Source organism: Macaca mulatta, chromosome 11, assembly GCF_049350105.2.
Source record: "Macaca mulatta isolate MMU2019108-1 chromosome 11, T2T-MMU8v2.0, whole genome shotgun sequence".
Taxonomy (NCBI): domain Eukaryota; kingdom Metazoa; phylum Chordata; class Mammalia; order Primates; family Cercopithecidae; genus Macaca; species Macaca mulatta.
The window spans coordinates 74,516,221-74,542,107 of NC_133416.1; the positions used below are offsets into that span (position 1 = coordinate 74,516,221).

At 41.8% G+C, this 25,887-nt stretch overlaps 1 long non-coding RNA gene across 1 annotated transcript; it reads left to right on the top strand.

Annotated features, from left to right (window-relative positions):
• The first annotated feature begins 19,200 nt into the window (after positions 1 to 19,200).
• On the top strand, positions 19,201 to 21,935 carry LOC114671060 (uncharacterized). The gene is made up of 2 exons (XR_003720960.2): positions 19,201 to 19,384; positions 21,095 to 21,935. It is a non-coding gene; the product is annotated as an uncharacterized LOC114671060 (long non-coding RNA).
• The last annotated feature ends 3,952 nt before the right edge of the window (positions 21,936 to 25,887 follow it).

Genomic DNA, 25,887 nt, shown 5'->3' on the forward strand with positions numbered 1-25,887 from the left:
ACAGCCTGGCTGAAAAGAAAGACACAGAATAAATCATTAAAATGTAAATCCTAAGTGCTATAAACAAGCTTTCCCCAAAGGGCAATAAGAACATAGGGGAAGAAGCCACTAATTTCCTAGGCAATTTGAAAAGGCTTCACTGGTTGGGTGCGGTGGTTCATACCTGTAATCCCAGTACTTTGGGAGGCTGAGGCGGGTGGATCACAAGGTCAGGAGTTCGAGACTGGCCTGGCCAACATAGTGAAACCCCGTCTCTACTAAAAATACAAAAAAAATAGCTGGGTGTGGTAGCCTAAGGCAGGAGAGTCACTTGAATCCAGGAGGCGAAGGTTGCAGTGAGCCGAGATTACACCATTGCACTCCAGCCCAGGTGACAGTGCTAGACTCCATCTAAAAAAAAAAAAAAAAGAAAAAAGAAAGACTTCACCAAGGAAGTTGTATCTGGGCAGATTCCTGGGGGAATGAGTAGCTTTTTTCTCGATAGAAAAGGAAAGGAAAGGGAAGTACCTTACTTGATAGAAGAAAGGCTGTATTCAGAGGCTGTGTTAGTCTGTTCTAGCATTGCTATAAAGTAATACCTGAGACTGGGTAATTTATACAGAAAATAGGTTTAATTGGCTCATGGTACTGCAGGCCGTATAGGAAGCATAGTGGTTTCTGCTTCTGGGGAACCTCAGGAAACTTACAATCATGGGGGAAGGTGAAGGGGAACAGGAATGTCACATGGCAGGAGCAGGAGGAAGAGAAAGATGGTCAGGTGCTACACACTTTTAAATGACCAGATCTTGGGATGACTAACTGTCATCTTGACAGCTCCAAGAGGGATGGTGTTAAACCGCGAGAAACTGTCCTCATGATCCAATCACCTCCCAGGGAAGTATATTACAGATAGAACAAATGTTGTATTCAGAGGCCTAGAGATGTAACGGAGCAGGACATGTATTAGTAAGTGTGAGGATTTCAATATGGTATGAACTTAGGGTATATGCTGGGAAGTGGTAGGAGACGCAACTTGAAAGATCAGAATGGTTCAGGTTAAGTCCAAAGGCGTTCATGCCAGAGACAAAGTTCTAGCAGATTTCTTCTTGTCCCTGATGGTCAAGTGTAAGGCAAGATCAGGCCTATTTCTGTCCCTATGATATACCCTTCTCTTTGCAAACTGGAGCACTATCTTGGCATAGCCAGATGAGCTGTAGTACTTCACTGAAGTTTCCTTGCTTTGAACTCTGATCATAAAAAATTTCTTAAATGGCAGTGCTTTTTAGAGGACACCCTTGTCTTTGACTTTCTTCACCGTTTCCATTTGACAGATGTCAAGAATGACAGTTTTCAGAATATAAGACCATATCCTTGAGATGATTCAAGAACTACTGAAATAATTTTTGTGTCATATTTTGGCAACATCATTTTGTGTTTATGTTTTCATAGGGCAATTCATTTTCAAAATCTAGACTAATTTTTTTTTCTTAAATTTTATTTCTCAGCACCGGGCATTTGTTTTATAGCTCCCATAAATCATTGCAAAGAGAAGGTCACAAGGGAGTAAGCTTTCTGAGATATGTTGATGGAGTATTGCTTCACCAAAATTTGAGTTCTCACCACTAGCAAGCAAGATCTTACCAATTCATGGGTAGCACACTGAAACATGAGTTCAGGCAAATTACATCCACCTGCTTGTTCAGGGATTAAAATGTTTGCAATGTATCATGGGAATTTCTAAAATTAGTGCTGCAAGGACACTCATACACACAAGGAGAGCCTTTTCTTTTCTTTTTTTCTTGTAAAGGAATTTTGTTGGGTGTAAAATGGATTTCCAACAGGATGGAAGATGCTGAAATGCATTTCTAAGGATCCCCACCACCCCTCTTCCCCTTGGATATTTTGATCTGAATGCAGGGATTCATTCATTTAATCTATCTACAGATACAGACTGAATTCTTCCTGTGTCATAAGATTAGGGATATAGTGTGAATAAGACAGATAGGTCCCAGACCCCATGGAACTGCAGCCTAATTGTATTGAAGTAAATACGCAAGACAATTAGAGGTTGAAGATCGTAGGTAGTACATTCTTCAGGTGAGGTGAGAGATGATAACTCAGTTGTCGGTGGTCAAGGAAGGTTTCTAAGGAAGTTACATATAAGTTGAGGCCTGAGGGACGAGGCATGAGAAGAGACAGGGAAGAGCATTTCAGACAGCGTGGGCAGAATGTGCAAAGGCCCTGAGGCAGGAAAGGGCTTGGACTTTTTGAGGAACAGAAAGGAGAGGAATGCAGCTAGAATGGCTTTGTATCAGAGTATCAGAGTATCAGAGTATCAGAAAGGGAGGTGTAGTATGGCAAGTTACCATCTTAAACATCTAGCCATTAGTCAGGTTGGACTTGTTCTAGGTGATGGAGGCATCAGCTTTGAGCTGACTTCCACCTCTTGGCCCAAGAAACTTGGCTAATCCTCACAAATAGAAATGGGTGCTCACTGTTCTAGATGCCCTTGGTATCTTGCAGCTTTATGTGGTCCTTATGTTGCCTGGTGTGACAGCTCTACTGGAGGTGAAGTTGTTATGTCATGAATAGCAACGGTTTTACTGCCGGCTGGGTGCAGTGGCTCACGCCTGTAATCCCAGCACTTTGGGAGGCTGAGGACAGTTGATCACTTGAGGTTGGGAGTTCGAGACATGCCTGGCCGACAAGGTGAAACCCTATCTCTATGAAAAATATAAAAATTAGCTGGGCATGGTGGCAAATGCCTGTAATCCCAGCTCCTCGGGAGACTGAGGCACAAGAATCACTTGAGCCCTGGAGGCAGAGGTTGTAGTGAGCTGAGGTCATGCCACTGTACTCCAGCTTAGGTGACAGAGCGAGACTGTCTCAAAAAAAAAAAAAAAATGGCTTTGCTGTCTTTCCTTGGCCCCCTAATAAAGCAGAGGACGCTTGATTGGGGAATGGCTTCCAGGCCTGGACTTATACTGATCAGAATAATAGAGCCACAGAGGCTCAACAAAACCTGGAATGGCTAGAAAGGGCCTAGAGCTATGCTTAACATAATACATTTACTTTGGGATGTTAGACCAAGAAAGGGAGTTGGGTGAGAGAAAGAAAATTCAAAATCCTTACTGGCACTTGGATGGGTGGAAAAGAGACTTAATGGAAGCAAGTGTTCTGAAAAGTGGGACTATGACGAAAAGATCTTTAGGACAACTACTGTGGGTTGTACAATGTAATGTCTGTTAAGTGCTTCTTTGAGAGATTTCAATACATTTATAAATTCCTTTTCAGTATTTATACATTTGCTTCAATGTCATCTGGTGTGAGTAGAAGTGCATCGTAATTCTGAGACATGAGGTGGTCTGGATTTGTGGTATCACTGAATCTGTCTCTTTTTCTTTTACCTATGCCACTGCTAATGCATATTTCTGCAGGAAAGGAAATGTAAATAATACTTTGCCTATAGTGGATAGTAATAAAGATTTGAACTAATAATGAATAAGCATGCATATACATTAGTTGATATAAGAAAATATTGTTCCTTTCTTCAAAAAAAGATGTTGTTTTGGAATATGCCCAGCAATCAGGATCTAAATAATGCCAGAAAGAAAAACAGTATGTAAAAGGATTTTTCTGGGAGAAGCAAGTGAGTTATATCAGATGCCAAACTACACTCTAGGTGAGCAAGAGTTAATATGAGAGAGCTGTAAACAGGCAACATTTTTAAGCACAACACTGAATCATTCCAAATAATCTAGCAACAACATCTTAAACGGCTCTAAAAGGACAGCAGATGTTCTAATGCATTATCAAAACGAAATTGGATGTTTTTGAACAAAGCAACAAATGGCTGTGTAAAGCAGTCGAAAGCACAGTCAAGACAAATTGCCTAATGTAAACTTCAGCAGTGACCAAAACCTGTTTTTATAAAGACTCAACACATTGATAAAAAGCAATTTTCAGGGGAGCTGGGTGTGATGGCACATGCTTGTAGTTCCAGCTATTCAGGAGGCTGAGGCGGGAGGATCTCTTAAGCCCAGAGTCTGAGTCTAGCCTGGACAACACAGTGAGATCCCCATCCCTGAAAAAAATTTTTAAATAATTTGTTTAAATTTGTAAAGAGTCATAGCAGCAAAATTTTATTTCACACTTGCTGCGAGCAAACAGAGATTGCAGGACAATCCAAAGATTTACTATTGGCTGGGCATGGTGGCTCATGCCTGTAATCCCAGCACTTTGGGAGGCTGAGCTGAGGTGGGTGGATCACTTGAGTCCATGAGTTCAAGACCATCCTGGGTAACATAGCAAAACCCTGTTTCTATAAAAAATTTTAAAAAAAAATTAGCCAGGTGTGATGGTGTGCATCTGTGGTCCCAGCTACTCGGGAGGCTGAGGTGGGAGGATCACCTGAGCCCCAAGAGGTTGAGGTTACAGTAAGCCAAGCCGTGATTGTACCACTGCACTCCAGCCTGGGTGACAGAGTGAGACCCTCTCTCAAAAACAAAACAAACACCAACAAAACCCAAAGATTTACTTTGGGTAAGGACATTTTATAGAAAAAGAGAGTGGTCAGCTATGATTAGATCATCTGTGTTCACTGAATATAATAAATGCTACATCTGTTTCAATACCATCAGGTTCCTGACAGACACGCAGCTGAAGATATGGGGAGTAAGTTCTCAAAAGGGGTCTTAATCTCATTGAAGTTTATCATAACATTGCTTCAGCATTTCTATTCAGGAATAGTCATTTTTTTTTTCCTCAGAAGGTTGTAAAGAACCTTGTAAAGTGATTTTTGTCCCAGACTGTGTTAGGGACATTGTTCTCCATAGATTAATAAAGAAAATGTTTTTTCAGTCATATTAGTATGCATAGATAAACATAGTTTTCCTCTTCAGCAACTGGGATTATCCCAGCAGTAACTTCAGTCTTACTGGCTAGGTCCAACCGGGGTTTTGTCCAGAGGATGTGCTAGATAATGGTGGGATGTTCTCCAGAGCAGCTAAAAGCACATGTAGTTTGTGGTGAATGCAATTTCAGGGAACCAAGGCTTAGTCCCGGAGACACAATAATATCAGGCATTCGACAGAGGAGCAAAGTCAGAGACAGGAGCCGAGAAGCTGAGAGCTGGCGTCATTAGAACAGGCTGGGAAATATGAGTGTGAGGCATGTCTCGGCAGGAAGGTCCAGCATTGGCCAGGGAACAAAGCAGACTTCTTGGCATGCCCTCTCACTGAGGCTGTGTGAACCGCTGGGCAGGCCAGCCTGCTTAAAGGTAAGGGCTTCAAAGCGGGACAGATGCTGGGTGTTACATGGGGTGAAACTCACCATTTGGCTGTTCACTTTATGCATATACTTGCACAATTTCCTGTGTCTCTTCTTAATTGATGAACCCATTTTGTATTCTCAACCTCACACAGTCTCTTACAACTTCCCTTGGACTTTGCTAGTGTATTTTTTCAGTGTCTTCACCCTGGCATACTAATCGGTCCTGCTGTGCTCTGTGCAAAGATCTACAAGTCTTTAGTAGAAAGCCTCAGCAGTACTAGTTGGCTTGATTATTGAATGTGTTCTTCCTTTCAGGAAGTACAGAGTTACAAATAAATGGTGGGTGTACGAATATGAGGGGAGAGAAAGTGGGGGCATAAATTCAGACCCTTTCCAACAGCATCTCATTGGAGTACTGCAGTGAATTTTAGAGCATATTACTTTAGAGTTAGTGATACACAAAATAGGCTTTGGAGGAAAATGATGGGAACATTTAAAGGATTGAAAAATTGGGACTTATGTCTACGGGTTAAGATAATTAGAAATGGTTGACTTAAAAGTAGAAAAGCCTGAGCGATGAGGTCATATGAGGGAATACAGTGTTGGGGGTGGCCTTTGCGAAAACAGGACACATCTTCCCGGAATATCAATTTAGTCAAATATTCCAGAAGAGAGGCGGAGAGGAAGAAATTATTTTAGTGGGAATCAGTTATAGCTATATCATGGAGCAGAGTGTAAAATGCTCACAAATTGTTAATATAAAATACAAACTTCAAAAAAAAACCTTAAGCTTTTGTCTGAGCTGTTATGGTTTTGGCTCCTGGGTCCTAGATATATAGGTTTAATTTCTCCAGTCCTTAGGAGGCATTTGAGTGTTTAATTACAGTAGGGAGGATGGTGACCAACCTTCTGTGAGCCTGATAGAACTAGAATTATAGGTTACATAGAGAGTTTTAACTTAAATACAAAGGAGGACTTTTATTGAGGGTTATGACAATAAATCAGATGAGCAAAATGAGTTTAGGAACATTTAGGAGTGTATTCCTTACCTTGGAGAAAAAAGTAACCTGGAGAGCAACTGCTGTGTTACCCTCTAAAGCCTTTGGTGGGCTTCTCTCTCAGGTAGAGTCCTGGCTGGTGCGTGGTTTTTTTCTTCTGATGGTGCTTCTTTGCTAAAGTGGAATCGTGGCTAACAGGCCCCTTGCTGAGGGTCCCGGGGACAGGATTGAGGCAGCTTTTTCCAGAGTGTTTTGTATTTAGACCTATCTGGAAACAAATTTCCAAATTACCACAGTAGAGCCCTGGGTATTTTTATACCAATAAATTCTCTGATTCTATTGACAAGAGAAATACTATAGATTGAAGTGAAAAGTAAATGTCATGTTCCTTCTCAGTCTTATCTTCCAGAAATAACTACCAATAATGCTTTCTTATGTATTCTTCTACAGATTTTCTTTTCTTTTTCTTTCTTTTTTTTTTTTTTTTTTTGAGATGGAGTCTTGCTCTGTGGCCAGGCTGGAGTGCAGTGACAGGATCTCGGCTCACTGTAACCTCCATCTCCGGGTTCAAGTAATTCTCCTGCCTCAGCCTCCCGAGTAGCTGGGATTACAGGTGCCCGCTACCACACCCGGCTAATGTTTTTGTATTTTTAGTAGAGATGGCGTTTCATGGTGTTAGCCAGGATGGTCTCGATCTCCTGACCTCGTGATCTGCCCGCCTCAACCTCCCAAAGCGCTGGGATTACAGGCGTGAGCCACTGCGCCCAGCCTCTTCCACAGATTTTCTATGCATGTACTAGGAGATACATACACACCCCTCCATACGCAAACATATACACACATGTGATCATATTATTTACATTTTTTCAACTTTTTCATTTTTAAATGAAAATGCTTTTTTCATTTAAAATGTCTAGAACATTTACCATATAATTTTCCCTTTTATTCTTTCTCTAGCATCAGACATCTGTAGAGAGTTCCATCATGTGGTTGTACATTCGTTTCTCAAACAATCTCATATTGCAGGATATTAAAGTTGTGCGGCAGATGCAGCGAGTTGTCATTTCTACTTCTTTCTGATGAGGAGAACTCCACTTTGTTCAAGATAGTAATAATCTCAACTAAACCTATGAGTGTCCCCAGGATCCCATGTAGGTAGGAGTGGCACGTGACACTATCTGGGCTCAATGGAATTACAGTATTCCATTGTCGCTGGTGAAGGGTGTCCAGGTTCTTGGCATCTTGAACAAAGAATTGGACAAAACACACAAACAAAGCAAGGAAAGAATGAAGCAACAAAAGCAGAGATTTATTGAAAATGGAAGTATACTCCACAGGGTGGGTGCTGGTCGAGCATAGGGGCTCAAAAGCCTGGTTACAGAATTGTCTGGGGTTAAAATACCCTCTAGAGGTTTCCCACTGGTTACTTGGTGTACACCCTATGTAAATGAAGTGTGGCCCACAATCAGAGGCTAAAGTGAAGTTACAAAAGTTATAGTCCTGTGCTTTCTGCAACCAATCAGAGATATGTTCAGTTTTCCATCTGCCAGGCAGAAAAAGTGGGTGGAGGGTTTACAAAGGGAGTAGCCTTCTGCACTTTTGTTTCTTAGTTGTGGAAAGTTGAGGTTTTCCTTTTGACTTAGTCCCAAATCGATCTTAGGTTCCCTGCCTCCAGATCCTGTTCTCCTGCCTCACCATTGTATGGGCACATCATAATTTAGCCAGTCAGGGAAAGCAGACTCAGTTTGAACATGGAGGTTGTTTTTAAGTGGTTGCTATTATAAAATAAGCTTCAATCATAGTTCATCTGCTTGATTCTTTCCTTAGATAAAATAATCGAGTTTGTGTGGTGGAATTTTGAGCAGAGGCTGGTGGGCAGGGAAGGTGTTTTGGGGTGGGGAGCTGCCATCTTTTTAGTCTGTGTGTTCTGCGGGCTTATCCTCCAGGATTTTGTTGGAAATATACGTTGACTCAGTGGTACATCATGCCTTGCCAATGCAATTTTTGCAGTTTATCGTACCTTCATTTTCTTGATGGCCTCTCCTTAGTCCGTTCCTTGCCTTCCTGCTTCTGGCATCTATGGCCAGAGGTCAGCTTCCAGTCAGTGTCTATGAGAGTCTGGATGTTACTGCCATTTGCATTCTGCCTGGCTCTGCTCTGATGATTTCAGCATGACCGGGTTAAAAGAGAAGAATGAGGAAAGTCAGTCCCTCTCGTGGGGAGGAAGTTCATCCAGGCTGCAGACAAATTTATTCTGTTGCATCTTGATATCCAAGGTGAAAGAAATTGAGGTTACACATCACAGGTAGACAGAAAGCAGAATTCTAAAATATTCCTAGCCAATTTCACTTTGTTGAAAATATGTTGCAGCGTAGATATGGACAGCAGTGATAATCAAAATACCTAACAATTAGAAGATGTGGATACCACTTATCAGAATGGATGCTGGCATTAAATAACCAGCATGGCTGTACCAGTGTGAACCAACTGAATATCAGCGGTGGTGCAGGAAAATAGGATTTTCCTTCCTTTTATCCTCAGGAACTAAATTATGAAATCCTTGCCAGCTGGACTTCATCTCAGCAGTTTATTATCTCTCCCAAACAGTTTGTGAAAACTAATCTTCCTAAATTCCCCCTTAAAAGAATATCTCTTTGATTAAATCATCAATGGATATTTATTTTTTAAAGGTCCACAATTAACATGGATGTATTGGTCAGAACTCTTTGGGTTGTAAGTGGCACAGCCCAATTAAGACTATATTAAACACAATGGGAGGTTTTTAGTTTCTGTTACTGGGAAGCCCAGGATGGAAGACTTCAGGCATATTTGGATTCAAGCTCAAAGTTATAGTTAAGACTCCTTAATAATTATCTTCGTCCCTCTTTATATGCTACTGGCATTCTCTTCATTGGCAGATCGTGTTCTTCCAATTTGGTGGATAGAGCCATACTCATCGACAAGCAACTTTTGCACTCACCAAGGTTCTGGCACCGAGAAAGGCCCTGAGCACAGACACTTGAGCAAGCCCAGCTCCACTCCTGGAGCCAGACACCAATCTGCAGAACCTTCCAGCTGACTTACAAGCAAAAATCAATCCCTATAAATAAATAAAAATAAAAATAAATGTTCCAGAGAAAAAAGACTTCACCGCTGAGAAATGCTAGGGCAAGCAAAGTTAAGTAGGCTTTCTTTAGCATTTGACTTTCTAGGCTTTAATGCACCCTTCTGCAATGTGAAACATTAAGGAGAGGATATTGAGTACAGCATTTCAGAAATGTATTTGATCCAGCCAGGCACGGTGGCTCACGCCTGTAATCCCAGCACTTTGGGAGGCTGAGGTGGGCTGATTACCTGAGGTCGGGAGTTCGAGACCAGCCTGACTAACATGGAGAAACCACGTCTCTACTAAAAATACAAAATTAGCTGGGTGTGGTGGCACATGCCTGTAATCTCAGCTACTCAGGGGGCTGAGGCAGGAGAATCGCTTGAACCTGGGAGGCAGAGGTTGCAGTGAGCTGACATCGTGCCATTACACTCTAGCCTTGGCAACAACAGCGAAACTCTGTCTCAAAAAAGAAAAAAAAAAAAGAAATAAGTTTATTTGATCCTAGAACGTTTTCACCAAGCATGATGTTTTTGGGAATACCATTAGTAAATACTATACACTTCTATTTATGGAATTAGAGTTAGATCTCAGAGTCATGAGATTGTATAAACAAATTCACGTTCACAATACTAGGCAGGAGGTAAATACTGTACTGTCTTTCAGAAGAAGGATTAAACTGAAGGAGTAATGAATAGAAAGACCTTTATCTAAGTCCGATATAAACTTTGCCAACTTTGTCATCTGGGAACAGATACTCAGCTCCTTAGCATTCTTGAAGCCTCTGTCTAGGAACTGAATCATTCATTTCCATAATTTCAGAGCTAGAAGAGATCAAGAGGTCATCTGGCCCAATTCCCCTTTTCAACGTATGAGGAAATCAAACCAGGGAGATTAGGTACCTTTCCCAGAGCAGGGCTAAGACTTGCTAACATCATCCATTGCTCTTTTCGCTATATTAAAATTTCTTCTCTTTCCTGGAAAAAGTTTAATATTCCAGCTGCCTCTAATGCCTGTTTGAGCAAATAGGGGGGCAAAAGTCCAATGTCCTACTCAGAGCCATTTTGGAATAATCCTCTTAAATTCAACTGGATATCTGCTTCCTTTGAAATTCTGATTAGTCGAGGGTGTTTGATTTTGATAACCCACCAGGGAGGAAATTATGCTCTGAGGTCCAGCAGCTGCCAGAAGCAAGCTGTCAGCTTAATACCAGCTCTCTTTCTCTCCATTTTATCAGCAAAACAGCTGTGAACAAAGGCATGGAGGGTAGAACTGGGCGAGGAAACACAACACCACCGAAAGCTGGCATGAGCTCTGTTGCTGGGAGGGTCATGAAATTTTATGATGTTTCTTAATTAGAGTCAAATATAAACATCAAATAAAACCAAATACCCGTGATGTGTGACAATAGGTCATAGATATGGGTTATCAAAGACAAAGCGTTCCTTTGTACCCTTAAAACATCGTTGTTCACTACTCATTTTATACCTATTATGCCATTGAAATGTGATCTGAAAGGGTCTGGTTGAGTTCATAAAATGGAATAATTATTCTCTCATCTCTCTCTCATTGCTCACCCTTATCCTCACATATAAGCCACAGGTAACTCAGTAAATGCTAAGAATGGCATTGGGGTGATACAGTATTCAAATTGACAACAAGGCTCACTACTTATACGCTTTCCACTTATTTATGAGTCACACTGTTTAAGCACCAACTCTGTCCCAGGTACTGTGCTGGACTAGAAGGATTTGACATTGAGCAGCAACAAGCCTGGTTGGTCCTTGCTGTCAGGAAGCGAGGAGTCTTGTGTGGGAGACAGACAGTAAGAAAAAAGTTCACAAAAAATACATAAAATTACCAACTGTGATAGATGCTTTGAAAAGAAGGTACATGGTGCTGTGACTGTATAACATGACAATGTGACCTAGACCAGTGCATCTCTAACTCTGTGTGCTGAAGGACCACTTTTCCCTTCAATCTGCCTGGACTGATACTAGCATACAAATTGTGCTACATGTGACTGACCATGTGAGTTTGACAACACCTGAACTGCTCTTTGCCCTGTTCAACAAGGCAAGTCTACTGAACATGTGCTTGGATGTCATGGTAATATTAAAACACTGTAGAACTTTCTAAATGCTTATTTCTCAATTTTAACATTTATCACATTGGAAACAATTTGTAGATTGGCACCGAAGTATGGACTGCACTTCGAGCAGCTCCAACCTAGACTGTCGAATCAAGAAGGTCGTCCTGGAGGAAATGATTTTTGCCTAGTGTTCTGTGATGAATCTATGATCACTATGACCATCATAGATCACCATGATCTATATTATAGAGCAAATAGGCAAAATCGAGATGGGAAGGAGAATTCCAGGCAAAGAGAATCCAGGAGAAGAGGAGTGTGGCTGGAACATGCAGGTGAGTGGAAGATTAGTCAAGATGAGTTTGAAGGGAAATGCCAGGCCAGGCCTATGTTATCTTTGTGTTTTCTCCATGAAAAAGGACAGGTTTTGGAAGGTTTTAAACAGTGTGATTTTATCAGATTCGAGGTGCTAAGATCACTTTGCTGCAATATGGACAATACACTAGAAGGTGTGTCAGTCTGTTTAGGCAGTTATAACAAAATACCACAGACTGTGTGGCTTATAGACAACAGACATTTATTTCTTACAGTTCTGGAGGCTGTGAAGTCCAAGATCAAGGCACTGGCAAATTCGGTGTCCGATGAGGTCTGGCTTTATGGTTCACAGATGTGGCCTTCTCGCTGCAACCTCAGGGCTCTCTTTGGGGCCTCTTTTATAAGGGCACTAATCCCAATCATGAGGGTGCCACTCTCATGACCTCGTCACCTCCCAAAGGCCCCACCTCCTAATACTATCACCTTAAGGGTTAGAATTTCAACATATGAATTTTTGTGGGACACAAATATTCAGACCATAGCAGGAGAATAAAAGTGAAAGTAGGGAAACCAGCAAGTAGACTATTGCAGTAGTCCAGGTAACTTGAGCCAAAGGGGCAGTGGATGTGTAAGAAGTGGGAGATTGAGGCTGGGTGCAGTGGCTCATGCCTGTAATCCCAGCACTTTGGGAGGCAAAGGCGGGTGGGTTGCTTGAGCCCAGGAGTTAGAGACCAGCCTGGGCAACATGGAGAAACCCTGTGTCTACAACAAATACAAAAATTAGCCAGGCGTGGTGGTGCCTCCCTGTGGTCCCAGATAGTTGGGAGGCTGGGGTGGGAGGATTGCTGGAGCCCAGGAAGTCAAGGCTGCAATGGGCCGAGGTCGCAGCACGGGAAGTGGGAGATTGAGACTGAGGATGTAGGGTAAGATTTCTGGTGGAGTGGATACAGGGTTGAAGAAGTGGGAAAGACCAAAGAGGACTCTTCTGGTAGCTAATCATCCCAATATTCCACTCTAATGCAGACAAGGAATATTGCTTCCTTTCTGTTCAGGACCAGAGGAGTCCCTTTATTCCTAAGGAAGTTTCCTGGCAGGGAATGGAATTCCATTTCCCAAGTCCTTCAGAGGCTCTGCCAATACTTGTAGATGTGCTTCACAACTGCCATTCTTTCTCCAATTAACGTTCCATTTATGGAACTAAGTGACTTCCCCTTTGAATATACATTCTTCTCTATAGTGTTTCCTCAGTTTTTTTCTTTGAAACCTTATTCTAGAAAATATTAATAGGCACTCAATGAAAAAGGAGTCTCATCAAAGAACATATTCAGGAAATACTGAGCTAAACAAGAGTCACACTGGTTTTTCTTTCAGTGCATGACTTTTCAGAGCACTTAATATGTGAATGTGCGTCTTCAGTTTCCAAGGGGGGAGAAACAAAATACAGTGTTTTCAAAACTTACTTAATTATGGGTTCCTTTTTGCCAAGATCATCTACCAGGCTAGAGTTCTATGAAACCTTCTTTGGGAAAGGATGGTGCCTGGTGACTAGAGCAGTCCCTTGTTCAGCACTGGAAGCTTGGTTCTGCTTCACATATTGGGTTCACTGGTTTATGACAGGACAATCTAGTTCCATTCCCTAAGGCACTTTTACTGAAAGGCTGAGTCAGTTTTTTGCAATCAGCAACGACACTCCCTTCTAGCTCTGTGCTGAGAATCGCTGTTCTAGCTCTAAGTGTTGGCCTGGGGGCAGCATCCTGTGTCTGTCTGGGGGCAATGTGCCACACTCAGGCAATACATGGGAAAGGAGGACCTGGAGTACTGCCTCGATGGACTTGAGTGACGTTGGTGTAACAGCCGTCCATTTTCCATTTTCGCTGACTGGGAAACAGCAGCAGTTATAAATGACAGCTATGTCTGCAGAGGCTGACCTTCTCTTCATCCTCCCTTCTCTCTGGCTTTTGAGGGTAACCAGGGGAGCAGCAAAGACCAGCGTTTTCTTTACTGGTAAATGGGTGTCATTCATCAGCAGGTGTTACAGATCCGTGCCTCTCGGACTTGAAGGTGCACGGGAATTCCCTGGGGATCATGGTAAATGCAGATTTCTGGGCCTTACTTCTAGAAATCCTTATTTGGCAGATCTGGAATGAGACATTGTCATCTGTAGTTATTTTTATCTTTATGCCTTTACTCCTATATACTTGAGTTCATTTCCCAAAAATAAGAACTATTTTCTTACATAATCACAGTACAATGATCAAAATTGGTAAATGAACCTTGTTATGACAGTGTTATCTAAATCTACAGATCTTATTCTAATCTCTCTAATTGTCCCAATCATTTACTTTCTAGCAAACCCTCCCTGAAAAAAAAAGCTCTGACTCAGGCCAAAGGGACCAGATGTTCCATGTTATTAAATTAGCCCAGGTCTAAGACAATAGGAAGCAATGGAATATGGTGGAAACGGTAGCTAACTTGGGTGAATCCCCTGCCTAAAGACATTTACTCTGAAATTTCTTAAACACAATACCAGCCTATGTTGTGGTCTCGCATGCACCCCACCTTCAGCTTCTCTGCGCCTGGCCCATACCTGCTACTATATCTTTGCAGTTTTTTTTGTTGTTGTTGAGACGGAGTCTTGCTCTGTTCCTAGGCTGGAGTGCAGTGGCCGGATCTCAGTTCACTGCAAGCTCCACCTGCCGGGTTTACGCCATTCTCCTGCCTCAGCCTCCCGAGTAGCTGGGACTACAGGCGCCCGCCACCTCGCCCGGCTAGTTTTTTATATTTTTTAGTAGAGACGGGGTTTCACCAATTTAGCCAGGATGGTCTCGATCTCCTGACCTCGTGATCCGCCCGCCTTGGCCTCCCAAAGTGCTGGGATTACAGGCTTGAGCCACCGCGCCCGGCCTATATCTTTGCAGTTTGAGGCTTCCTGAGCTATGTGATTTCCCTGTCCACAACTCTCTCACTCCCCTAACAGAATACCCCCCTGTGCCAGGCATCACAACCATTATGCCTACGGGTCAGTTATTATGCCCATGAGGCAATCTTTGATCCATTCAGACAAATGGATAAATGCTAGTTAGAAATGCCAGGTGGGCTTGTGAGTTTTTAAGCTTGTTAAACACAGGATGCTGCAATGCGGTTGAAGTGGTTGGTGTCAAGAAACACTCCGTTAAAACTAAGGAGGTGGTTCTGGTAGCTGGTGGGAATCAGGTGTCATCCCAGTCATTCCATGTTTCTGAGGAAAACAGCAGCCAATAGCAACACAATAAAGTTTTGATTAGATGCAACTAGAAGAAATTGCCTTCCTTCAGAAAGGCATTCTCTTCCCTCGTGTTTTGAGGAAGTTGGCTATGCAGAAGACAAAAGCCTGACTTTTCTGCTTACTGGAACGTGGACCATTAAAGCCACGTTGCTAGCACTCCCATTGATTTGGTGATTTAACTCCGAGAGTAACCTTATTTTTAATTTCTTGGAGGGCGTCTCCCCCGTGGCTTCCAAGTAACAGCTAAGGTTCCCAATTCATCAAAATAACTTCCTTGTCACCTTTGCTCCCTTTCCCTGATATCGTCTTAACACCAGGCAATGGTTCTGGAAAACAAAAGACATCTTTGGTATTAATTATGCGTGTGGCAGTGGAGGGTGGCTTCTAGAATGTATGCACATTTAGGAAAATGGTTTGATTATTTAAAACTGTGTTCCTTCTATGTAATGATTCCCAGGCATCGAATCAATGCCAGGGCACTAATTGGATTAGAACTTTATTGAAGAGACATCTAGTGGGGCTGAGGCAGAAAATTGTCGCTGAATTCTGCATCACTGGGGCTGGAGGATTGAGTGCCAATAGGGACCTCTAGTGTTCTGCAAAGGTTCAGACTTGATAATGCGAAGATTGTTTAGATGACTTTTCCTATTTTCCATGTGTCAAACGGGAGTATGCTTTTATTCAAAACTTGCCATTCTCTCTATGAAGTAAAGAGGCATAGCCTATTCATAGTTTCTGTCTAGGTATTTTTAAGTCGATGAATTTAAATAAAGACAATGTTTTCCGTGGAGCACCAGGATACACTGTTTCCATAGGCCTATAATACCAGATCTTATTTACTGTGCTTTCCGCAGATTGGCACCAGACTCAGCACTGCACGTGAGTTGCTTCTCTTTTTTTTTTTTTTTGAAATGGAGTTTCGCTCTTGTTGCCCAGGCTGGAGTGTAATGGCGCAATGTTGGCTGACTGCGATCTCTGCCTCCAGGGTTCAAGTGATTCTCTTGCCTCAACCTCCCTAATAACTGGCATTACAGGTGAATGCCACCACGCCCAACTAATTTTTGTATTTTCAGTAGAGACAAGATTTCGCCACGTTGGCCAGGCTAGTCTTGAACTCCTGACCTCAGGTGATCCACCCGACTCAGCCTTCCAGAGTGCTGGGATTACAGGCGTGAGCCACCGTGCCCGTCCAGGTTGCTTCTTTTAACCATTATTAATTGTACTATTATTTTTCATTTTTCCAGTGAAGACACTGAGACAAATGAAGGTGAAGTTACCAAGTGTAGGTAATTCTTCAGTGGTAGGGCCGGTCCTTGGTCTCATATCTCCCTTAATTCCAAAGCCTGTTTTCTGACCTGGCAAACTTTTAGCATAAATCTGAAGGGTAGACTAAAAGGTCACCCTTCTCCCTTCCCTGCTTCTCTCCTTTTTTTTCCTCCTTCTCTTTCTTCTTTCCTCCCTCCTTTTCCTTCTAGTTTGCTCCTAAAGGGAAACTTTTTCTTCCTTCCCGTTTTTTCTTTATTCTCCCAAACTAGCAAATTTATCCATTTTCCATCAGAAGCTTGGTGACATTTGCAGAGGGAGAGGATTCTTTTTTCTTTGCCAGGGTTACACTCAGAATGGCATTTTGACAACTGCCAGGAATTGGCATGTTTTGTCTTGACATTGCTAAATAATCTCCCACATGAAATCAAAGCAGATATTTCATATGTCACTGCTGGGTAATGGCTTTTCTTGGGTTGTATCCAATCCAGGGAATTGGCATTGTTTTATTTCCCTGATGAAAACTGTTATTTGGCCCTTTCTAGCTCTTAAATTATTCTATCTTAGAATTTCTGTCTGAGCTGAAGAGGTAAATCTGTTTTAAAGAGCAGGTACTTTTTGCTAAAACAGAGGCATTGAGGTGAAGTGAATCATTCATTAGAAGTTGAACATTTGGAAGTCTTTAAACTTAATACAGTGCCTGGAATCTCACGGCTTCCTCAATCGTGAATTTTTTTTTTTTTGCTTTGTTTTGTTTCAGTTTTGAATGAAACCTAGGAGGAAGCTTTTTAGGCCTTTTGTTCAAAAACATATGATTAGGGCCGGGCGCAGTGGCTCACACCTGTAATCCTAGCACTTTGGGAGGCCAAAGGGGGTGGATCACAAGGTCAAGAGCTTGAGACCAGCCTGGCCAACATGATGAAATCCCGTCTCTACTAAAAACACAAAAATTAGCTGGGCGTGGTGATGTGTGCCTGTAATACCACTTACTCGGGAGGCTGAGGCAGGAGAATCACTTGAACCTGGGAGGCGGAGATTGCAGTGAGCTGAGATCATGCCACTGCACTCAGCCTGGGCAACAGAGCAAGACTCCGTCCAAATGAAACAAAACAAAACAAAACAAACGAACAACAACAACAAACATACGATTAGGCCATATATGGGCAGGTTGTGATTTGGGTGGTTGAGGGGACACTCCACACAGATCTTGATCTGACGGCATAAGCAACTCTTCTGTCTGCCTAGCATCTTTCTGTTGGAAATCCCAGCCTCTCGTGTCTGTGGAGTGGTCACACACATGGCCATTTTCCCAGACAACTGAGCATTTGAGCCAGATTGGACAATCATGCCTCATCCTCCCCAGTATAGTGATGTGTCCTGTAGTGGGCATCTAATCCAAGCAGAGGCACTCAGTGTCATTTCAGAGTCATTGATACGGGGCTGCACTGAGAGAGTCATTCTGAAGATTGCAGAATCAAAGAACCATTTAAACATGAAGCTGCAGAGATAATTTGCGCTGCCCAGTGTAGAAACTTTGTTTAGGGAGGAGGGAAGCAGAGCCTGAAGACGAAGGTAGAGCAAGTGCATCTTAAGGACATCATCTGATGTCCTGGATCCAGCCATACCTGAAGTAGAAACCAACTTTTCAACTTTTCAGTTGTAAGAGCCAGTACATTCCCCTTTGTGTTAAATTAGTTTGAGTTGAGTTTTCGTCACTTGAAATTGGAAGTGTCCTGACGAATACAACAACATATGTAGAAATTTCTGGTTGAACAAACAGGAAGTGAAGAAATAGGATTCATTCACCCTTGATATTGATCCTCTTCCAGGGAGGATCTCATGAAGGCCAGTAAATTGTCTCCTGGTATCAACTGTGCATGAATCAAGAATTCTTTTTGTTCCTGCTTTTCCGCCAATGTGAAATCCATATGAAGTAACTGAAAGTTGCCTAGTCAGTCTTTTGATTCTTCTCCATCACCTGCTGCAGGTCACTTCCATATAACTAAGGACGGAGTCGTTCCGATCACAACTTTTAATAAGAGTTAGTACTTTGGGAGGCTGAGGTGGGCTGAGATTGGGTAATCTGAGGTAATCTGATTGGGATTGGGAGTTCAAGCCCAGCCTGGGCAACATGGTGAGACCCTGTCTCTGCAAAAAATAGAAAAACTAGCTGGGTGTGGTGGCGCATTCCCGTAAACTCAGCTACTTGGGAGGCTGAGATGGGAGGGTGGCTTGAGCATGGAAGGTCGAGGCTGCAATGAGGTGTAATTGTGCCATTGCGCTTCAGCCTGGGTGACAGAGTGAGACCCTGTCTCAATAAATAAATAAATACATACATACATAAACAAAGAAACAAATTTTAGTGATATTGAGTTCTTTGAAATTGAATTGCACTGCACTGGTTCCCATACTATTTACCACCAAGAACAAGAACAACTTTTATTTTTTTCTATGTGAAAGATTTTCTTTACAAAAGCATCACAGTTGCTAAATAATAAAGACTTTATTTATATTTGTATGTAATATAATATTTATGTATTATTTGTTTCTGCCATAGGAAGTAAATAAACACATATATAGGAACTGCTTAACATTTGCTAAAAACAGCTTTCTACACAGAACTGATATAATCCCTGCTATGAACAGCAATCTTTAGAATAATGTTATAGTTTCTGTTAGGATTTTTGCAATATTGTATATATTGTAAATATAAATATATTGTAAATATTGCACACGAAATATATATGTATATATACAACTCTCTCTTTGGAGACTCTAAACTGGGTACATCTGACCGATTAAACACTGCTATTATGTTAATTACTAAGAAGATAAAATGACATAGACCCTGTTGTAATGGAATTTATAATTCAGTTTATAGGGGAAAAAATAACCCTTTTTCCTCTACCCTTTTAGGTTCACTGGAGCACTGCAAATTAGACTGACAAAAGACAGATTATCGGGAGAAAAAAATACAAAGAAGCTAATAGGCTGAAGGGTTTATATACCATTTTAAACAAAGAATGATAAACTGTGGAGACTTGACAGGAAAAAAAAAAAAGGGTTTGAGGCTTTCCAGAGCAGTCCACTACGGGAAGGTAAGTATATGGGGAGCTTCATGGAAGCCAGGGGCTGTCTTGGCAAGGTGTGTGTGTTCAGGTCCATCTCAGCGGTAACTTTCTGTCTTCTTCATGGCCTTAACAATTCCCTTGGAGAGGCAATTTACGGCAGTCCTCATTTCCCGGGAATTTCTGATTTTAGTCAGATTTTTTAAGAAAGAGAAGCTCTTGGAAGACTTCTTTCTGCATCTGTCGGATCTCAAAATAGTCCCATGCCAAAGTGGCATATTTTGGGGTGGCATATTTACCAATCCCCTTCAGGTTTCATTCATCCCTTCACCAAAAATTTACCCACTGCTTATCAGCCAAAATTCATTGAGATACAAAGTTGACTGACACGTGGCTTCTGCTCTCAAGGAACTTACAACTTGATCCACAAGGCACTTGCATTTCTGAAAGTAATGCAACTCTCAGGCTGTTATAACTAAATGCTGTAATAAGGTAGTATGTATCTTATGCATTAGAATAATTAGGTTTCCATGGGAACACTGCTATAGCCCCTGGTCAGCCTGCTGTGCTCAGTTACTCCTGGCTCTTGTGACAATAGAGGTAAAGGTGACACAGTATATCCACAGAGTGATCACCATTACTCAGCAGCAACAGGACTAGCATGTGTTATGGACCTGTGGGGAAGGAACTGAGATATGGCAAGAACCAGAATGTTACATACAGGAGGCATGGTTTGTCACAGGCTGTTTTTCAAATGATATAAATTAGTTATGCTGGATTTTCAGGGTGATACGGTTGGCGTTAGATGAGGCTGGGTAGGGCTCCACTCGGAACTTGTTACTGGAAAGGGGTCCTGATCCAGACCCCAAGAGAGGGTTCTTGGATCTTGCGCAAGAAAGAAGTCAGGGTGAGTCCATAGAGTAAAATGAAAGCAAGTTTATTAGGAAAGTAAAGGAATGAAGGAATGGCTACTCCACAGGCAGAGCAGCCAGGCTGGTTGCCCATTTTTAAGGTTATTTCTTGATCATATGCTAAATAAAGGTTGGAGTATTCATGCCTCCTCCTTTTACCCACATAGGGTAACTTTCGGTCATTGCCATGGCATTTGTAAGGTGTCATGGCGCTGGTGGGAGTGTAGCAGTGAGGTTGACCAGAGATCACTCTCCTCTCTTGGTTTTGGTGGGTTTTAACTGGCTTCTTTACTGCAATCTGTTTTATCAACAAGGTTTTTATACCTGTATCTTGTGCCAACCTCCTGTCTCATTCTGTGACTTAGAATGCCTTAACCTCTTGGGAATGCTGCCCATCAGGTCTCAGCCTCATTTTACCCAGCCCCTATTCAAGATGGAGTTGCTCTGGTTCGAACACCTCTGACAAACTCACCATAACCTTGTGGAACTTGTTAAAATAACTTAATAAGAGGTCATTAGGCTGGGATGATTCTATCGCCCTGCATTCCTATGTAAAGAAATTGAAACTTCAGCTCAGCCCATCACAAGCCAACTGAGCATTATATTACCAGGGACTTTCTGCTGAGATAATCCAAATAAGGCAATATCTGATCTGAACCAATTAAATATTTTCTTTGCCTCACTTTTGCATTCAGCCTATAATAGGTTTTCTCTTGCACTTCTTTGGCAGGGCCCTGACCATTTCTGGTTTGGAGCTGCCCTGTGTGTGAATTGCTGTCTTCTCAAATAAACTCTTAATATTTTAATATGCCTGTTTGTTTTTTAACAGATCTCACTCTGGATGATTAAACACCAATACCACCAACCTGAGTAGGCCTTCCAGGAAATACCGGGGACACTAAGAAGCCACACCCACTGAACCATTCTATGGTCACTCAGCATTTGAAGCAAATTGGAAAGGTGAAAAAGCTCGATAAGTGGGTGCTTCATGAGCTGACCGAAAGTAAAAAAAAAATTGTCATTTTGAAGTGTCATCTTCTCTTACTCTATGCAACAACAATGAACCACTTCTTGATTGGATTGTGATGTGCGAGGAAAAGTGGATTTTATGTAACAACTGGTGATGACCAGCTCAGTGGTTGGACCAAGAAGAAGCTCCAAAGCACTTCCCAAAGCCAAACTTGCATCAAAAAAAGGTCATGGTCACTGCTTGGTGGTCTGCTGCCAGTCTGATCCACTACAGCTTTCCGAATGCCTGGGAAACCATTACGGCTGAGAAGTATGCTCAGCAAACCAATGAGATGCACGGAAAACTGCAGTGCCTGCAGCCGGCATTGGTCACCAGGAAGGGCCCAATTCTTCCCCACTGCAATGTCCGACTGCACATCACAACCAACGCTTCAGAAGTTGAACAAATTGGGCTACGAAGTCTTGCCTCATCTCCCATATTCACCTGACCTCTTGCCAGCCGACTACCATTTCTTCAAGCATCTCAACAACTTTTTGCAGGGAAAATGCTTCCACAACCAGCAGGATGCAGAAAATGCTTTCCAGAAGTTTGTTGAATCCCGAAGCATGGATTTTTATGCTACAGGAGTAAACTTATTTCTCATTGGCAAAAATGTATTGATTGTAAAGTTTTCTTTTTTGATTAAAGATGTGTTTGAGCCTAGTTATAATGATTTAAAGTTCACGGTCCAAAACCGCAAGTACTTTTTGCACCAGCGAGATGTGTGTATGAGAGGCTTATTTCACCCAGCCTCTTTTCCAGTCATCTGTAGAATTATTTCAAGCACAGGAGGGACCCTACTTCATATTGGGGAGGATTAAGGAAGACTTCCTGGAGGATTGTCTCAGAGCTTGCTGCAGGTGCATATTGAAAAGCAATTCATTACAATTTTCTATAAGAGACTGTGGCTGAACAGTCTGATACACAGGTATGGTCAGAACTTTGTGTAACAATTTCTCTGTCACGTGTGTAGAAATCTTAAGGAAAGGAATACTCTCTCTCAGCAAGCTGAGTCCTGTAGCCAGGTACCTTGGGTAGTGTTTCCTGAATCTTTAAAACCCACTGACTTCAAATGGCATGACTTCCAGACTACAGAGGTGGGTATAAAGAGCAACTAAGCCCCCCACACCCTTAAAATCACATCTTGTCAAAATCATGAAGACTTTCAGAACTTGTGGATTCATTCCTCTTTCCATTGCCACTGCAAAATCTCATAGGAAATTTTTCTCTGTATGTAAAGAAGGAAATCATGCTCTTGCAGCTGCATCCTGAGTAATCACTTTTGAGATAAAACTATTTTTTTAGCCATAAAGACTATATTTGAATTTCACCAGCTGCTTTCTTAATGATTACTGGTCTATTTTGATAATGGCACCAGCTTCAAGAAAGGTGGTGATGCTACCTAACCTTTCTTCTTTCTTTGATAAGAAAGAGTTTTGCATCAGGGGAGATTACACTTATTTAATGTAATCCAGATGTCTCCTTTCTCAGTGTTCTCCAATTCTGCCAGCCTCATTGATGACTCCAACTATTACTATTCAAATACAAATGGCTTGCATATGTAAAGGGAAACTCAGAATACTTCGCTATTAATTTTTTCTTTTCTTTTCCTTTTTTTCCTTCCTTCCTTCCCTCCTTTCCTCTTTCCCTCTCTCTCTCTCTCTTTCTCTCTCTCTTTCTTTCTTTCTGACGGACTCTAGCTCTGCTGCCCAGGCTGGAGTGCAGTGGCACGATCTCAACTCACTTGCAATCTTCGCCTCCCAGGTTCAAGCTATTCTCCTGCCTCAGCCTCAGAGTAGCTGGGACTACAGGCATGGGCCACCATGCTCAGCTAATTTTTGTATTTTTAGCAGAGATGGGGTTTCACCATGTTGGCCAGGATGATCTCCATCTCTTGACCTCATGATCCACCCGCCTCGGCCTCCCAGAAGCTATTCATTTTCTATGAAAGTTCTCAGGGGCAGGGTGGGGTGGGATGTGGTAACTTTCTCCTAGGTTCTCTGATTTTGGTGAATTCTTAATCTCACTTCTCGGTCTCAGGTGGTTTTCTTTTCTCAAAACTGAAACACAGCTGCTTCTTTTCCTTTATCTTCCCTAAGTGCCTTTACAGAAAGCATTTGTGTGTAGTTAAATTTTACAAACGGTTTTTGAAAACAGAGATTGCATTGCTGGAGAGCATAGCAAATTCTTTAAAACTAAATATGGGATATCACCATTGATTTCTAAATGCAGATAGCCCCAGCCCTTTTCATCAGCGAGAATTTCTCTTGAGCTCTCTTCTCCTGGGCCTCCCCATTCCATTTTCCTGAACTCTGGTCCTCCTGCCTTCTCTCTTTACCTCCCTATTTCCTCTACCAGCTTATGTCCCCACCATCTCAGTCTGCCCTTAGAAACTTATTTTTTTCTTCTTGCATCATTATGCAGAGAAACAAAGTTACTACTGGTTTCCTGGTTTTCCTTCTGAACAATATTTCAGAACCTATTTTATTTTATTTCTTTACAGCCAAATGGCTCTTCAAAGCATTTTGCTAAGGAAAAAACACTTTCCTCTTAAGAAAAATTTCATCAACAACTTTTACACTTGATCTTAGCCAAAAGGCTGAGAAGCAATCATCAACAGCCTTTAAAATGAGAATTTGTCATCTCCTTGGTACATTAAAGTCTATATCATATCCAGATTTTAGTAACTAATCAGCATTACTTTTATAGTATTGCAAAAATAAGGCTATATTTTGAAAATCACTAAGTAAGGAAACATAAGACTCAATATGGTCAGATTTTAAGTTCATGTTCTTTCCATCTTTTTTGGTAATTTCTGCATATTGCTTCTTGAGGAAGAGATTCCTTCCCACAAGCAGCCTCATTGTATTTTTCTTTAAAAGTTTTTTTTTTTTTTTTTGGTAGGCATTTATTTCCAGGAAACTGTGGGTTAGCTTGAGACGGATATTAAAATTAAAGTTATAAACCTGAGGTTGCCTCTGACATGTGCAAAAAAGTAGGGAGTTTGGGAAGAGGTGAAATGATCACTTACTTGCTACCATCTTTGCTACAGCCAGAAATTAACACTTGGAAGCAAAATCTAGGAACACCATCTGAGACAAAGTTGTTTCTGGCCTGGAATCATAAATATTCATTATTGGTGCCCTGTCCCATCTCAAGACTGCAAATCTATTCCTTCAAATCTTACTCGGAAATGAGAGTTGATAAATCTCTGTGGTTTTAATGATGACAGCAATTCCATAAATTATTTAAAAGTGGTTTGCATTTTCTACCAGGTCATTTAATCCTCACTCACATCACGTCTCTAAGAGAATGTCCTTCTCTTGTTTGAAAAGTTTGCTAAGAAGTTCCCAGTCAGGTCAATTTTGATACAAAGACTTATCATCACAGAAGCCTCTTGCTGGGTTCACTTCCAGCCTTCTGAAATGGGTATGATCTGAACATGCTTTAGGGGGTTGAAGAACAAGGCATGTCAGCTCCATTCCTGTGCACCAACCCGCTTGTCTGCCTCAGGGTCACCATGTGACTTTGTGTAGTGACATCATCAGACAAAAGCGATGCTTCCAGGTTATGCCTGGGCCTGGACAAGGCCACTAGGGGACTGCCCTAGCCTGACTCTTTGGTCCTAAGGTATCAATCTGTTTAGCATTACATTTCTTATCCAGTTGTTTCCTGGTTTTACCACCTACAGATGTAAAACAGGTGTGTAAAATATGGTCCCATCTTAATGTCTGAGACCCCTTCCTCTGCATCAAAGGAACTCAGCACCCCTGAAAGTGTCTCTGGTCATCTCTGCAAGTTTCCCACGAGGGTTTTATAAGCACCCACAGAGCAGTTGGTCATTTTGTGGCCTCTCATACTCTTCTGTTTCTTATTTTAATTCCCACATTTCTCATCATCTATGTGTGTCAGCTGTTTTGTAGTAATACATATACAGTGATAAACATTTGCAGAGTAACTACTATGTGCTGGGTATTATTCCATAGGTCATATATATATTATTTAATGTTTATAGCCATCCTATGAGGTAGGAGCTGTTACTACTCTCATTTTACAGATAAGGAAACCAAAGTCCAGAGAGGGGCCAACAAGGAAGTGGTAGACCCTCTTGCCTTTAACCATTTTGCTATTTGCATGTTACAGTCATGTTGTAGTGTTGACTTAATCTAGAGAGTGAGAACACAGGCCTTGACAGGAGTCACACCCAGGGTCAAACTCCAGCTCAGCCACTTACTCATCAGGTAGCTTTGGCAAGCTGCTTAGCTTTTTTGACCCTCAGTATCCTTATCTGGAAATGGAGAAAATATTAGTAGTTTCCTCATCAAATTATTTTGGGGATTAAATAGAATAATGCACGTAACAACGTGAAGTGGAGTCCCTGGAGTGTTATAAGCATGCCCATAAATGTTAGCTCTGAATATGAGAGCAGTAATAATCCTCCCTGTAAATCTTTTTACAGATTAGCAAACTGAGGCTTGGAGAAATGAAAAACTTGCCTAAGATTTAACAACATTAAAGGAACAGAGGCTGGGCTTGCAACTCAGCTCTGGGACTCCAAAGTCTGCCCTTTCCAACTACATTGTCTCGCTGACCACGAGCTCAGTCGATGCTGA